Below are 13906 nucleotides of genomic sequence, written 5' to 3' on the forward strand. Positions count from 1 at the left end.
TGGCAGACAGTCGAGTTACAATAAATGGTAGAGTCAGGATCAACCATCTGATCATTATCATGGTGTGATTTATGGTCAAGGTGTCAGTCTAAACAGAGGGGAAATTATAAAATACACAGATGAGCTTGGGTACAGTGGGTTCATTGTCCCAAGAGAAACAAAACAGTGAAGGGAGGTCTCAAGTGGTTTGGTTTTATACATGCTGCTGCTAAAGGCAAATTCTGCAAGTAAGCAAGTGCAGATTGTTTCTGTTATTGATTGCTACGCTCTCTGCTTTACTGAGACCACATGGCACACTTTTTTTTTGTTGCTGCCTTTTATTAAAACGGACAAGGAGGGATCAGCATTTGAAGAGATGAGTCCCGAGAGTCCCCTGGTGGCATTTTCCTGGCCTAAAAAGAGGCTTGCACATTTGATCTATGGATGCTTTTAGCACATGAATAAAACTGAAACCTTGCTTCCCAAGGTGGTCTTGTAAACTCCAAGCGTTTGGGGTGTTACACACTTAATGGGCGAAATCCCGAGAGGTGCGGAGGACCTGCAAGGCCCTCTGATTTCGGCATTGTTCAGGAGTGCCCAGGATTTACCCCCCCATCCCAAGTCATAAAATGGGGGAAAAAACCATATTTGATATTTTTTTTCAAGCGAGATTTTACTGTCTCAGCAAAGGATCATAAAATTATTTGCATTCACATGGGCTGTTTCAGCACGGCTGGATTATTCCTCATGTTGGCAGTAATCCTGAAATAAAAGCCCCATGCCGGTCTCAGAGCCCTAGATCCTCATGGAAATATGGTAGGGAGCCAATTCCTGCATTCTTAACCAAGCGTCTAATTCCGCATTTCTTATGCAGCCAAAACGCCAATGATTCCAGCGGGTTTTGGTTGAGCAAGCAATGCAGACGGTCCCCCCAAATGGAAGGAGTTTAGGATTCAGTCCGGCAAGGTTCCAAGTACCTCCATCACGGTGCCCTGTCCTCAATTCCCACTGACATCAATGGGAGTTGAGGGGGTTCAGCAGCACTGAAATCTGGCCCGTAGTGCTATTCTAATGCATCATTATGGAGATGTGGCCTTCAGAGAATGTGTATTTTTTTAGATCCTTCTGTAGATTTGTTTTCCTCTATTTAAAAAAAGTCCTCCCAGCTTCTCTAGCTGCAGGCTCACTCCCTCTGAAGCAAAGCAGTATACAACGGCATCAGTGAAATAACGATACAAGCAGAAGCAGAAAGAATCCCTTTAGACTAGGTGACCCAAATCTCCAGACCACCGCACCGTGCTCCTGTCCCATATTTACAATACCAAAGCTCGCCAGCGCATTGTCCCTGGAAAGCAGTGGCCTCCGTTTTGTTGATGCCAGACAGAGTTCTGTATATACAGGGAACACAAACAATCACAATCATTTCACGAAACCAGTGAGTACAAATTCAGGGCCTGATTGGGTGCCGAGTGGGACTCAAAGGTCCTCAGCGCTTCACAGGATCAGACCCTCATGCAGTAGGGACTAGTTTATACATCTGATATACAATGACTTTGAGTGAGTAACACAAGGCATTAAGTTGGCCCATGCTCTTTTCATCTTACCCTCGTATTGATTGTAGCTACTGGTGGACAGAGAACTCTGTGGCCTCTGGCCATTTTGATGGTTTGTTATATTACTTATCAACAGATAGTAAATTATTACTGTCCTCACCCTCTGTTTCCTTTTTTCTTTCCATTACTAATGGGTTAGCTCATAGGGGAGAGATAGCTCAGTGGTTTGAGCATTGGCCTGCTAAACCCAGGGTTGTGAGTTTAGTCCTTGAGGAGGCTACTTAGGGATCTGGGGCAAAAATTGGTCCTGCTAGTGAAGGCAGGGGGCTGGACTCGATGACCTTTCAAGGTCCCTTCCAGTTCTAGAGATTGGTATATCTCCAATTATTATTTATTATTATTATTTTATTATGTACAAATTTGGGGCCAATTTTATATACACATAAACATGTGTCATTGATACATCCTACAATGGGCAGTTTGTTCTTTATGGTTTAAGTGAAATGTAGAAACATACAGAACAGCACAACCTGGCTTAAGTGAACCACCCAAGGGACCAGCAAAACCAAGTGCCCTTTAGAAATAGGAGCAGATATACTCCAGGCTCACCTCTCTGGCCCCTTTATGGTTGGTAAAAGCTCCAACAGCCTCATTTCCAGCCAGGGAGGCATTGCAGAAGAAAGCCATAAAGGATCCCCTTAGAAAGTCCTGGCATAGGTGATGTGGCAGGGCAGCAGTGCTGTGGCCTACAGGGCAGCCTAGAGGGATCTACTGTAACTTACACAGCCCTGCAGCTTGAGTTATGCCAGAGGTCTCTGCATCCCACCATGGGGAAGGTGCAAAGGTATCTTAAAGCTACCTTAGCTCTCCCTCCACATCAGCTGCAACCTTTGTTCTGTGTCCCTCTTAGAATATCACCCCCGGAACACACTAGCTTCTGCAAGACCCGGTGCATAAGTTTGGGTTGATCTGGTATGTTGTCTCCAATTAAATTGTATTGGAAGTCTTGGGGTTGCTTAAAATGGTCTTTGAAGATGGGCGTTGTCTCTTGCAGGTGGTCGTCAGCGCACGTTGTGCTGCCGCGTCATCTCTGATTTAAAACAAAAAGTGAATTACTCAGCGTGAGTGCTCCATTATAATAGCTTGTCCTTATAATGACCCTGTCCCCCGAGAAACAATGGGACCACCAGATCTGAGGCTGACTTTTGTCTCTGCCTCTTCTCTATGGCCCTCACGCACCTTGCCTGACTGCACTCGCTGGGGCGGGACAGCGGGACAGCCCAGATGCACTGCCTTCAACGGGCTCCTTGATAGCCGCGAAATCTCCCCTAATTCAGATTACTGTGTCAATTGCCAGAGAGCACTAACGGTGAATGCTGCCAGACACAAAGCAGCATGTCGGCATGGCTACTCTTGGCTACGCCTCCATCTCTTGTCTAACCAGTGCTGCTTTGCCTCCTCCATTGAGATGTTCAGTTGCAACTTCTGCTCCCCAAACACAACCCCCTCCCTCTCTTCCCAGCTTCAGGGTCAGAGCTCGATTTCCACCCTGGGTTCATCTTGTGTGTTTGTGTTGCATCAGCAAAAATACATACAGAAACCCGCGACTTTCAGCAAAGGCCCGATCCCATGTGCCGTCGGCTGATGAAGCTCTCTTTGAAGTCAGTGGTGGTTTTGCCTCCCATTGAAGTCAGTGGGACTTTTGCCTCTTTAAGGATTACTGCCTTGGGTCCCAAATGGCATCACGGGACGTAATTATCCCAGGAGCTCCTCAGCATGCAAGGAAGGTGTACACACGGCACCGACCTGTACAGAGGTGCATCTGGTCAGCTCACCAGCTGGTGCAGGCGGTAGAACCATGGCGCCGCCTCCTCCGTTTCGTTGGAGTGAAGGTCCTGGAGTGACAGTGCTCAGGAGAGCAGAGTGTTTGGAGTCATATCTAGTCCCGGTGGAGGTGGGCACAAGTGAAGCTTGGCTCTTTGTATCCTTCCCCTTGCCACACCCACACAAGGCCCAGGCACAATCTGGCTCCGTAGCTCACAAAGAAGAAGAATTGCGTTTTAAAAATCCCTATAGAATCAGATCCCTTTCTTGTAAAGACCCACCCCCCTCCCAGTTATACTCCAGTCCAGCCTTGCAAAATCCTGCTGGCCCGTTCACACGGGGCAAGTATTTTTGTTTGTTTGTCTGAGGGGTTTTTTTTTTCCCCACAATGGACAAAACAGCATTTGTTTGCTTTTGTTTGGGGCAATTCTTTACCATCTTGGCAAATGGTGGATGAAATAGATTTTGTGCCTGAGCTGGTAAATTTTCATGATGATTTTGCAAAAGGCTCTTTAGCCCCGGACTGACAGCGACTATTAAGAGTCCCCCTTCAAACACTGAAATGAAAAGCCTTTGTGACCCGGGTCTGCAGATGCAATGAAAAGTACAAAGCAGCTGCGTGTCAGAAGGGGCTGCCTGTCTTCGTTCCATAATCTGGCCTTTGGAATCATTTGTATTGATGCCTTGACCCAACCCCCGCCTGCCCAAGCTTCTGAAGAGGAACACAGACCATCTCCAAATACAGTCTCATTAGGCAAGTAAAATGTAACCTGCTGGCAGCAGAGAGGTTGTGAGCCCCTTACTCCCTAGAGATGTTAGGCCTCAGTTCCTTGAAATAGCTTTAAAATATAATTGGACAGTCTATAGTTTGGGCCAATTTTTATATAGATCTGCGGACCTAATACTGATGCCCCTCCCCACCCCACTACTGTTGCCTTTACAGAGAAAGTCTATTGAAAAGCCTTTATTTGGAACATGCTCATTGATCTGCCATATTGTCTGCTTTATTCCCAAGGACAGTATGCAAGCAAGCACTCTGCTCTTATTAATGGTAATGGGAATCGAAGGGAGACTAGGCCCCCACAGGGTAAAAAACTAAATTGGAGCATCAGCTGCTAAAATAAGTCTCTTTGCAGATGCTTGGTTGCTGTTTTTTTAACAGCATCAGCGTTCCATGGGAGACATTCCCGTGTTTGATGATACTGCCGCTCACTGGATTTCAGAGCTGAACTCCTCACCATGTCCTGGGAGATGCAAAGAGGCGGAGGGGAGTGGAGAGAACTGCAGAAAGGTCTGAAAAAGCTCCATCTGATACAAAATGCTGCAGCATGTCTGCTTAGCCACCACACCAGTGCTCCCACCTGCACATTGACTTGCCAAGGAATACAAAGTCCAGTTCCAGGTCCCTGTCCGCCATATTCAAAGCCTTCCGTGGGAATGGCCCTCGCTGTCTTAGCACCTGAGCCCAAGCCCATTGAAATCAGTAGAAGACTTTCCATTGTCTGCACTACACATTGGATCAGACCCTTAGGCCCAGATCTTCAAAGGTATTTAGGCACCTAACTCCGAAATAAATCAATGGGAGTTAGGCAGCTAAATACTTTTGAAGATCTGGGCCATAGAGACCCACTCTTCCTTTTTGACCATGACCTAACATCTGTGTTTCATCAGAGCAATGAAATTGGAGGAGGCTCATGAATGAAATGAGAGGCTGTGGAACTCACCGCCACAAGAGGTGAGAGACCACCAACGTGACACACACCCCTTAGCAGCAAAGCCTGTGCCAGTGGCCATGCTGGCCCTTAGAAATTCCTTCCTCAGAGTCTCTTCACTCCTCACCTACCCTCTACTCCCCTGCCCTGTCCCCCTCACCCCTTCCCATCAACATCCCCTTGCCCTTCATTTTTCTTTCTATTTAGCTTGTCCCTTCCTAATTAACCTTCCCACCCCAAAATTTTTTGGAACTAATATGGTGTTTACTGCCATCCCCTTGTTCACTCTGCTTGTGTTACATCCCTTTCCTCCACCCTGGGTCTGTCTTGTCTATTTAGATTGCAAGCTCTTAGGGGCAGGGACCACCAATTACTCTGTGTGCACACAGTGCCTAGCGGGATGGAGCCCCACTCTTGACTGGTTCTTAGGCACAACCATACAGAACGTTAATAACAATAATAATTTGCAACCATCAAATTCCATTTGCTTCAAAGGAGTAGCTCCTGCTTTACATGGCTGGAAATAAGATCAGAATTCAGGGCAAGTGTAACTAGTGGTCTGGAACATCACATGCTCTTTTAAGCAGGGCAGTTATCTACATTAGGGATTTGAAGAGCAGTGAGGGAAATTAAAAAAACAAAAAGATATTGTTACATAAGTATATGTGCTAAGTAATCACACATATTCAGGCACAGAGAGATTGATTAAAGGCGCTTGAAGCATGAATGGGGTTGCCAGTTTTCAGAAGATAATTAAGATATGTCTTTGGCCTATACAATCCGATGATCTCATTACCTTCATTATTAATTAGGTTCTGCTCCTCATGTTTCAGCTCCAGTTTCTTGTCATTATCACAACTAGCCTGCAAGTGAAAGGCTGGTGGACTTCAGAGAAACAGTTCTCCATCTCACTCCAGTATAGGGCTCTGTTAAAGGGGTGATAGGGAAGGAGGCACCAGCCTTAATGCAAGAGGTTAGCAAAACAGTTGCATGGTTTTGTATTAGATCTGCAAGGCATCATACAGTGAACCTTGCAACAGCCTTATTCTGTGAAATATTTACCAGGCAAGAGATCTGGAAGTCAATGGGAGATGAAATGGGTCAACACCTCTAAAAGTGAAGCCAGGTTTAATTTAGGCCCCTACATTTAGATTTAGCTGCCTCATTCTAAGCACCCAAATTTGAAAGTTTTGCCCTTTAATTTCTCAGGACTCTGCTGAGCACATCCTATGAAGTACTGAGGGCTCTCCACTCCTATCCAAGTCAACAGGAGTGAGGGTGCTTCACCTTTCTTTTCTGTGATGTAAGGATAATGATATTTTCCCACCTCCTGGGCATGGTGTGAAGTCACCCACCCAAACAATGCTAAAATCGTGCCGTTGCAGGAATACCCCCAGGATCATGACCCCCACCCAGGATAGGGTGAGATTCTAGCACAATGACTGGTGCAGAGTATGAAATGCTGAGTAATGCAAACCACTGCGGGCCGCTCCGGGAGACCAGTGTGTATGAACAGCAAGACAAATGGCATCGTCATAAATTAACCTTGGCTCCTCTGCTCAACGCGCAATGGGTACTGGACAGGATTCAAAGTACACAGCACTTTGAATGCAGCACGTTTGGCAGGCTGAATTGAGAAAAGGACCCAAACGGAGTGAAGAGGGAGACTGACCTATCCCTGTTGGCAGTGTTTTTAGAGAGGAGAGTGTCTTACAGCTGGGCACAGCACAGGCATGCGTTGTCGTTGTACAGCTTGTTTTAAAAAGCAGAAACAAGGTGATTCAATTTATGATAATGAAAAAAGTATCATTTCTATATCTAAAAGTCTATATGCACAAGCATGTGCGTGCGCGCACACAACCTCCTCGTGAGCTATAGGGTAAGTCAATAGAGTACTAATCGGGACATCCTGCTTGGCTTATTACATACCAACAACCCTCTGCAGAAGGGTAGATTGCCCTCAACACTCAGATATTAGGGGGGTGAGGACCATGTCGGTAGCTAGATAAGAATAAAATAGCACTGTACTTTTGAGCATCAATGCTACTTTGATTCAAGAACTTTTAACCAAGCCGCTTTGCCAGGATGTCACCTGAGTGCCAAAGAGTTGGTAACTGTCAGTTTTCATGCATGGGATTTCACTTCTGGGAACTAGTCAATCACTTGCCAATACAAGTAAACGTAAGGACCTATGAGCCAGCTATTCTGGTACCATGCAGCTTGCAACGTAGTGCTGCAAATCTGTGCCTATCTGAGACCCCATGATCATCAATAAGCTGCACAAATACAATGGCCGCTTGGGACGTCACAGTGACAAGGGACAGAAATCAGAAACACAGACCCCTACTTCTTGGGCTAAAGGAGAAAGTCCGATAGAGCTCCATTGTGCCTGTAGGGGGCAGCACTGAGGGAGACACAACACCCATCCGGGTGGGGGGAGGGGGCACTGGGAGGCATTCTCCTGGATCTCCCCTGTTGCACCAATGGGAGAGTAAGTTGTGAACCCTCTTTCTAGGGGAGCAACACATTAGGGTACTGGGCTGGAGCCATGGTCTGCTACTCCCTGTCCAGTAGATGCAGAGAACAATTTGGTAGCAGCCCCTGCATTCCCCAAGTGCAGGTGTTGCTATTCTGGACAGCTTTACACAGGCCATGGAGGTGGGCGCTTCTTACCCCTTCCCTCCCTGGTGCATGGCTGCCATCTTGCTATTAGATGTTAGTAATAAAGGGTCTATGACACACACTTGCGGAGTTCTGCTTCCTTCCAGGAGAAGGCAGCAGTGCTCATCCAGTACCCTTTGTGCTGCATTCCTCTCCCCAAGGGACAAAAAACACAAACCAACAAAATATTAACACCACATATTTATGTAATTGTGAAATATGCAGGAACTGAACTTTCATCTCAGTGGAGAAGGAAGACAGCATAATAACCACCACTTAATCAGAATTAACTTTAATAAGGGAGAGAGATGGGCCTATCTGATGGTTATATTTATTGCTTAATAATGTTTTTATGCAGCCATGCCTTAGTATGCAGTGAATGGTTGAGAGTCATATATTTTATAGGAATTTTGTTCAGTAACACCTTATATCAACAAGACACTTATAAATTCTTAATTATTGCTATGTAATACATTACACAGCCCTGGGTAGCGTACTTCATAGTAAATTGAATTCATATGTTAAACATTAGTATACAGTGTCTTAACTTTCATCTCTTCAAGTAATATCCTTCTCAATTGGCTTCATCTTATCATCTGTTAAACATTTATTCCTTATTAATCAGTCAACACAAGTTATTAAAGAATATAGCTGCAGCTAGTAATCATTTTACAAATATATACAAATACATTGCACTGTGTACCTTAAAGTGATACTGGATATAATCAGTAATAACAACAAAGACATTTCCTACTTATATCTGTGGGGTAGCTATGAAAAAATGCACCGTGCCGGTAGCTGTTTTATTTATGACTGTTATTTATTCTGGAATGACTATGACATACAATCATCTCTTTCAAATTGAGCCCTGCAAGGCAAAGAGGTTTGAGAAGTTTTCTGTTTAATAAGGAATGAGAGTGTCAGCTCCTTCCAAACCTGTTACATAAAAAGTGCTCCACCATTATCTTAGATCAGCAAATGGAAAAAGATATGTGGGCAAATTTCTGCTCTTCGTTACACCATTGTTTATTGAGACTTTGAGAGTAGAATCATAGAAGATCAGGGTTGGAAGAGACCTCAGGAGGTCATCTAGTCCAATCCCCTGCTCAAAGCAGGACCAACGCCAACTAAATCATCCCAGCCAGGATCTTAAAAACTGAGTAACTCCATTACTCAAAGCCAGTTCAGTTGCACCAGTGTAAGTGAGATCAGAATAAGGCCCATGTGTGTTGAAATGCCACTCTAAGGAAAAAGGCTATGTTCTGCAGGTTTGCAATGTGCATGTTCCGGCTCTGGAGCTTAGGCTCTCAAGCGTAGGGGGTTAGGTGGTCTTGAGAGCCTGAGCACCAGCCACACATTGCTATTTTGAGTATACGAGTCTGTTAATCTGTGCTGGGAGACTTGCTGCCAGCTGCAGTGTTAGACATACCCTCAAGGGCTCACTGTGAATGCAAGGATTTGAGCATGGAGTTCCTAGTGCAGGAGCAGGGCCACCCAGAGGGGGGGCAAGTGGGGCAATTTGCCCCAGGTCCTGCAGGGCCCCCCAAAAGAATATAGTATTCTATAGTACTGCAACTTTTTTTATGCAAGAGGCCCCCAAAATTGCTTTGCCCCAGGTCCCCAGAATCCTCTGGGCGGCCCTGTGCAGGAGTGGGGCCTAATAGGCAGCTTGGTTGTATGTATGTGAACAATCATGTATATTGGCTTGATGTGCATGTTTCTTTCTGGCAATATTAGTATCCTTCATTAAATTAAACCTCGGATTAGACCTGAGGCAGTCTCCCATCCCCCATCAGAAAAGGAAGTATTTTCAGGCTTTTGTTAAACTGGTTACACAGTTCAGAAGAAGCTAGTTCTGTTAATTGCTTTAAGCTTTGCCCAAAAGGATTGAGGCGAATTAATTAATTTCTTTCTTTCTTTCTTTCTTTCTTTCTTTCAAATTAGAATAATTTTTAATTTATAAGAGTCGTCCTCTATTATGAAAACGAGGACAGATTCAGGCAGCATCTGGAGCATGCAACTTTCAGACAGTGAATGGGTTTGCATGGCAAACAGACATCAGTATAGTCCAGCTTCAGTGATATACTCCATTATAAACTCCATTTGTAGTGTGTTAAGAGCTCTTAGAAGTTTTGGGTTTCCATTCATTCTTTTCCCTGAATGAGGCTTTGAAAACTTTGACGGAATTAGGAAAAAACAGCCAATAAAAAGGATGTCATGGTTTGAGTAAAATGTATATGAATTTAGAAATAAACAACAAAAAAATGGAAAAGATGGTGAAGAAAGAGGGAAAAGAGAGAAATTTCTGAATAACCAGAATTCCCTGAACCAGAACCCTCCACTGTGTGAATCCTTGAAATCTTTCAGAATTCCCTATGGCCTTGATTCTATACATCTAGTGAACTGGGCCGTGGACTGGACTCTGTAGATGTGGGTTGTATTCCTGCCTCTGGCATGAATCTGCTATGTGACCTCGGGCAAGTCACTTCCCTTTTCTGTACTTCTGTTTCACTCCCACCCTTTGTCTGGCTTGTCTGCGTAGACAGTCTGCCCCAAAAGGGTTTACAGCCTCTTATGGTGTGGGTACCGTGCCTAGAACAATGGGGCCCAGATCTTGGTTGGGCCTCTAGGTGTTACTATAGGGACTTTAGCATGTAAATCTAAAGCATTTAATGCTTTGTTTAATTGGGGTCTATAGCTAAGAACTACAGTTAAAAATACTGTAGTGGCTGTTTCAGTGGTAATAGCAGCAAGACTTCACAGTTGTTTTAAAACGACCTCAGTTAACTGGGGGGCAGGTGGGGTGGGGGGCTGACAGCAGGTTTCAGAATGTGGCAGCGTACAGGTGCAATAATTGTGTACTGGATCAGTCTTTTCTTGTTCAACTCCTTAATTCTTATTGCTGTTTTCAGCTTCCTTTGGGCAACATTCTGCCATATGATACACTTCAGCATGGTATGTATGTGTCTAAGGACAGAATTTGGTCTGATGACTGGAACTTTATAGATCAGTTGCTACTATTGTCTGGGCTTGAGTCATCCAATGCAAACTCACAGAAACAGGGTTTTTAAAATGTTTTTGTTTTCATTTCTTGATTTTGGCCCATTATTTGCTAGCGTGCAACTGTGGTGAGACATTGTGAAAAAGGAAGTTGCATAACTTCAGAAAACTATAGTGAATTCAAGGTAACAACTTCTGTAACGTTTTGATCCCTTTTTGTATTTTTGCTTTTCTCCTGCTGCTCACATTACTTACAATGAAATGGAAGAATACAATACGCTAAGTGTCCTAAGCATATTTCTTTTGATTTGTGAGACAAAAGATGGGTGAGTTAATATATTTTATTGGACCAGCTTCTGCTGGTGAGGTAGACAAGCTTTTGAGCCACACAGAGCTCTTCTTCCGATCCGGAACTCCCAGGCCACAGCAAAACGCCAGGTGGAACAGATTGTTTAGCATAAGTAGTTAGCACATATTGTAAGGGACCATTCAAGGTAGCATGGCCCATTAACACCTTGGCAGCCATAGGACAAAAAGAGGGGGTTAGTGGGTTATAGATTGTTGTAATAAGCCATACACCCATAAATCTTTTGCTTTATGTCATACTGGCAATTTTTAAAATGATACAAAATCGTATTGCATCACATTCACAATGGAATGTTTTTGTTTCATCTTATTCTCAAATAAATCTAAAATGAATGTATAACATGCCACTTGAGGTTCTTATTCAGGGCTTGATCCTGCAGAGATCCTGCTCCCCCAAAGAGTCCAGTTGATTTCAGTAGAGCTACTAATGCACCCCTAGCCCTGATCCATCAAACATGCACTTGACTTCAATGGAACTATTCCCGTGAAAGTTCAACATGTGTGTACATTTTGTAAGGCTCGGGCCATAGTAGCCAATTAATGTTACCAAGTATTCCTGATCAGCATGGGGAACCTGAAACTCACCTATAAACATTCCTTTGTCCTTCCCTGTTTCAAATGTTTCCCTTTAAGAATGTAATAGTTTTCAGATGAGTGACTGATGAGCCCCTTGTACCATTCAGAGATATGCCATGACATGAGACAAGCAGGGTAAATTGAAATCCTTCCACCCAAGCCTCCTACCCCAATCTAGGAGAGCTGTTCCGTGACTTGTCCCTTCTTACCTACCACCATTCTGTTTACCAGATGATCTTCATTTTCCCCAGCCTCTGGAGTCTGAACACACTCCACAGTCATGGGCTGCTTCTGAATCCATCGGTGTTCTGTGATTTGTTTGGGAACATAAATAAATGAATATAATCAGCAACCAGGGGTAAAAAAATGGAAAAGAGATTTCTGAAAAGACAGTTGCTTCCACTAAAAGAAGGAAACAGGTATCACTGTCTTTGGCAATTACAGTGTGGCCTGTGGCTGGATTTGGCTGGCTAAGCTAGTGTACCATTCTGTGGGGTGTCAGTAGCCATCCAGTACTTGCTCCATTGCACTCTGCCCTGTGATCTAAAGATCTGTCCCCTGGACCTCACAGCAAAGAAAGTTTCAGTTCTTGCCCCTCTCCACACTAATGCAGGTGAGATCCAGGCTTTTAAATTTTATTTTTAAAGCCAAATTTAAATGCTCAGGAAGCCAAAGCAGCTGCACATTTTAACATTTTTATTTAAAATATTTTCAGATCAAGTGAGAGGCACCGATGGAGATTTACAAATAAAATTGACAAGGGCGTTTTTGAAAGTTTCATCAAAACAAATTGTAAAAAGTGTTCCTTTCATAAGGTGCATCTGAAGAAGTGGGTTTTTTTACTCACGAAAGCTTATGCCCAAATAAATCTGTTAGTCTTTAAGGTGCCACCGGACTCCTTGTTGTCCTTTCATAAGAGTGGTAGACTGTAAAAACTGTCTAAAATATAGTCTCGACGTGAAAGCATTTCCCTCCAAACCTGCGAGCTTTAGGAGCATAGAATAGACCATGATGAAAGTGTGTGTGGGGGGGCAAGGTTGATTTGTTTGGTCTCTGCACTCCGAACCCGAATGATGATGGCCCATTAACCAATGAATCCGTTCACCAAGGCCAGGCAGGCTGAGTGAATTTGGCGCCTGGTTTGCTAACTTGTCCTGCCAGCTTTGCAAGGCTGAACCAAACACTCCCCACAAAAGCCTGTTCGGCGTCTCCCTCACAGGGTGGGAGCCGCCCACACACCGACCTGTTCTCAGGCTAACTCACACAGTGCGAGATGCCCCAGCTGGGATTAATTGACTGCGGTTCAGGGTCGCTCCCTCCGGAGAGGGGGGGTTTGCTGAGTGTTTGCAATCTCCCTCGATCCAGGGCTGAAAGCTCCCCGCGGACTCGCCCTGCCCGGCCTGGGAGCCGCCCCCGGGCTCCGAACTGCTGCCTTGAGTTCGAGCAGTGCATTACCTCCCCCGCCCCTCCTTGTTGGAATCTTCATACACCCGGCATTGTGATGTCACGGCACCGATACCGAGCGGATACAATGAAACCCCGGCTCTCCTAGCAACCGCCAGCGGGGGCGGGGCTTCCGCGCTGCCAACTGTTGCCTAAGGTGGGGAGAGCGGAGACGGGCCAGTGCTGCTGCTGCTGAGCCGGGAGCGAGTGTTCCCTGCTCGCCGGGGCTGCTTCTCCCGGCCCTTCCCCTCCGAGCTGGACGCGGGGCGCGGACCCCGCCGGGTAAGCCGGGCGGAAGAGAGGGGCTCAGGGCAAGGCAGAGAGCGCGACGGGGGTAGACCAGACGAAAGGGGCCAGAGGGCAGGTTGTTGCAGCCAGTCGCCTCCCTCCGCAGGGACACCGAGGCGGAAGTTTGGCGAGTGACACGCCGAGAGTTGTGTCCCTCCCTGTGCCTGGAGTCGCGGGGGCGGGGGTATCTGCTCCCGGGTAAGGCTGCCTGAGCGGGGCTTTCTTGTTCCGCAACTTCTCCGTCTCTCTGATCTGGTGGGGGAAGACTTGGGCTGGTTGCCCGAGGCACGGAGACAGCAGGCGCTGGGCTTTCGTTCACCTGCCTCCTCTTCATTCCGCTTGCCAGGCTGGCAGCGCTCCCCCCCCCCCCGGGCTTTGCAGAAGCGCTTGCTCCCTTCCTTCAGAGCATGGTGGGGGTGGGGGCACAGGGGAGCGCACTTACCTGTTCTTAGGCGTCTGGGGCTTGCAAGCGAAATTCGAGAGGGGGTGGAGCTGTGCCGGGGC

The 13906-nt window shown here is 45.9% G+C and overlaps 1 protein-coding gene and 1 long non-coding RNA gene across 5 annotated transcripts in view; one reads left to right on the top strand and one right to left on the bottom strand.

The window, feature by feature from the left end:
* The window catches only part of RAB11FIP4 (RAB11 family interacting protein 4), a 69528-nt gene that overhangs the window by 20663 nt on the left and 34959 nt on the right, over positions 1-13906 (top strand). Inside the window, exon 1 of one of the 2 annotated variants that reach the window (XM_044983572.1) lies at positions 13260-13396. The exons of the other annotated variant lie outside the window; for it this stretch is intronic. The gene's annotated coding sequence lies outside the window, so the exon portion shown is untranslated. Of the gene's footprint in view, positions 1-13259; positions 13397-13906 lie in introns of those variants that run through there. 2 annotated transcript variants of the gene reach the window in all.
* On the bottom strand, positions 3203-13135 carry LOC123346264. 3 transcript variants are annotated; one of them, XR_006572963.1, is made up of 4 exons: positions 12935-13135; positions 11881-11979; positions 5865-5994; positions 3203-3338 (listed from the first exon to the last, which is right to left on the bottom strand). It is a non-coding gene; the product is annotated as an uncharacterized LOC123346264 (long non-coding RNA). The 3 variants fall into 3 exon arrangements; XR_006572962.1 differs by lacking the exon at positions 3203-3338 and adding an exon at positions 4451-4600 and having other exon boundaries at positions 11885-11979; XR_006572961.1 differs by lacking the exon at positions 3203-3338 and adding an exon at positions 4451-4600.

Source organism: Mauremys mutica, chromosome 12, assembly GCF_020497125.1.
Source record: "Mauremys mutica isolate MM-2020 ecotype Southern chromosome 12, ASM2049712v1, whole genome shotgun sequence".
Lineage (NCBI taxonomy): Eukaryota > Metazoa > Chordata > Testudines > Geoemydidae > Mauremys > Mauremys mutica.